We start from the raw sequence: 2,814 nt of genomic DNA, 5'->3' as shown, positions 1-2,814 counted from the left end.
TGGCAAACGGGCTGGGACAGGCTGGGACAGCAGAGGCAAGCCAGCCCAGTTTCCACATCTGGGACCTGAGAACATCTCCTTAGGTCTATGATTTTCAAACTGTGTCCCCAGAGCCCAGAGGTCGGGATGGGGAGGAGAGAGGGCCAATGCATAGGCTCCCGGCCACATCTTCTGCTTAACAGAGCATCTCTGCTTCTGGCTGGTTTGTGTATTTGGGTTCCATGTGAGAAAGCATTCGAAGACACAGTCCTACAGCTAAAACAAAGTTTGAAAAATCCAAAACATTCCATGATCTTTAAGGTCATTTTCCACTAAAAAAAAAAAAAAGAAATCTAAGAACTATTATTTCTTGAATGATTACTTAAGTGTTTGTTTATTTATCTTCCCACCCCTTCTCCCTCAAACAACTGGTTTAGCGGCAGGGGGGAAAAACAGAACACAAGTCTGCTGACTCCTAGTCCAGTGCTCATTCCAATATATAAATATATCCTCCAATATATCACCACAGATTTCAGATGGGGCAGAGAGGAGGCAGCCACAATTCCTTTCATCCCAGTACTAATTGTCAAGGCCTTGTCAGTTTTCACCGCTTTTCTATTCTGCATCTTGGAAGGAATTAAAAATCTCTACTCTAGGGGCTGGCCTAGTGGCTCAGTGGTTAAGTTCGCACATTCCACTTCAGTGGCCCGGGGTTCACTGGTTTGGATCCCGGGTGCAGACATGGCACCGCTTGGCAAACCATGATGTGGCAGGTGTCCCACATACAAAATAGAGGAAGATGGTCACGGATGTTAGCTCAGGGCCAGTCTTCCTCGGCAAAAAAGAGGATTGGCAGCAGTTAGCTCAGGGCTAATCTTCCTCAAAAAAAAAAAAGAAAGAAAAAATCTTTACCCTAGGAAATAGGGCAGGCCAGGAGACGGTCAGGCACTTAGGGGATTTGTCACATGTGCTCCACCATCTTCAACGCAGAAAGGCTCACAAAACTTTGAGTCCCCTGGGCCATTCAGTCCTTAGCTTCTTGCAGCAGCCACAAGCTCAAAAGGCTATGAGGCGAGGCGGGCCATGCCAGTGTCAAGGGCCTGACAGCAGAAGGATGGGGGCAGAGCTGGAGCATGGAAGCCTTCCGGTGCCTCTTAGAACGGGCAGAGCAGAAGTGGATGTGAAACGGCTGCTGAGGCACAAACTGCCCTGCGTTCGCTTTCTTCTTCCTCAGTCACGGCCCCATGCGCAGACCGCCAGATCTTAGGGCTTCGCCAGATGGACTACTTTTGTTTTTAAACTTATTTTTAGAAAAAAAATTTTTCTACTCGGTAGAGATGAGTGGTCTCCAAACAGTTTGGTCTCCTTTCTGAGTCAGGTCGAGCCTCACGGGGCTCTGCTTTCGATTCCTGCAGCCTTGCCGTTCGCTGAGCACATAGCGATCCTCCGGTGATGCCCCCTCTATTTCAAGAGCCCCCCAAAATAAGCCAAGTGACTACAGATAAGTTTTTGGTACTTTCCAAAATTAAACTATTTCCCTTGGTAAATTTCCACCAAATGAGCTCATTAATCTGAAAACAGGATGTGGCACATGAAGAGAGTGAGGTCAGGTTGCCTGTTCTTTTCACTTACACCGGCCTGGGGTGGAGAGGAAGGGGTGGGTGGGAGAGGTGGGACCAGTGGATGGCTTTTTTATAGGTCCCAAATTCTTCATGGATTTGACTGAGAATCAATAAATTTGTAAAACAGAGACTGGAGGGGCTGGCCCCGTGGCCGGTGGTTAAGTTCACGTGCTCCGTTGGGGTGGCCCAGGGTTTCGATGGTTAGGATCCTGGGTGAGGACATGGCATCACTCGTCAGACCCCGTTGAGGCGGGGTCCCATGTGCCACAACAGGAAGGACCTGTAACTAAGCTATACAAGTATGTGCCCGGGAGATTTGGGGAGATAAAGCAGAAAAAGAAAAAAAAAAAACAGAGACTGGAAACTGAATCCTTTTCTCTTAAAAATGAATGGCCCCACGGACTGCTTGTCTTGGAGGCCCCTGAGATCCTTTGCTTGTCCTCAAGCAGGCAGGCCCCTCCAGCTGGCATTCCAAGACCTTCCTTTCACCAGCAAGACTCTCTATCCCGCAGGGTCAGCCTCTCTGTCATGAGCTGGACGACAGCAGCTCTGCCTTGGGTGGGTGGGAAGCTTAAACACCCCTCAAGTTAAAAAACAAAATCAAAGAAGTAAAAGACAATTCCCGACTCCAGTTTGGTGTCGAGAAAAAAAACGGGACCCTAATCCATAACGAGAATTTAATGGGTGCCTCTGAGTAATTAGAACAAAACCGAGGAAGGGAGCCTTTGTCCAATTCACAAAAATAAAGGTTGTTTGTATCTTTTAAACAAAAATTCTAACCCAACGCTAAATTCCATAACTATCTTGAGTGATAGACACAAATTCATAGGGAATACGTGGGCGCGTGTGTGCGTGCGCGCACGTGTTGTTTTGTGTGTTTAGACGAAAATAGAAACCCTTCCTTAAAATATTGAGTTTTGGAAAACACCGTGCCTCCGGGAACCGCTCCGGACCCTCTCTTTGCTCCATCCCAATAAGCTCGGAGGAGCCTGGCGCCGTGCTGGGCTCTGCAAGAATCCAAGAGGGCTAAGACTCGGGTTTGCTACGGCTCACCCCATCCCCACGCGGGATTTCAGGCAGGCAGGACACGGGGGTGAGGGTTCAAGTGCCAAGTCTGTATGTGTTTATTCTGCAGACACATTCCTGAGTCCTTCATTTGTGCCAGGAACGCAGCGCGGGGAGGAGGGGAGTGGAAGCGTGTCGGTTCCCGGTG

Source organism: Equus quagga, chromosome 1 (genome assembly GCF_021613505.1).
Source record: "Equus quagga isolate Etosha38 chromosome 1, UCLA_HA_Equagga_1.0, whole genome shotgun sequence".
Lineage (NCBI taxonomy): Eukaryota > Metazoa > Chordata > Mammalia > Perissodactyla > Equidae > Equus > Equus quagga.
Note: the sequence above shows the minus strand (reverse complement) of the source record.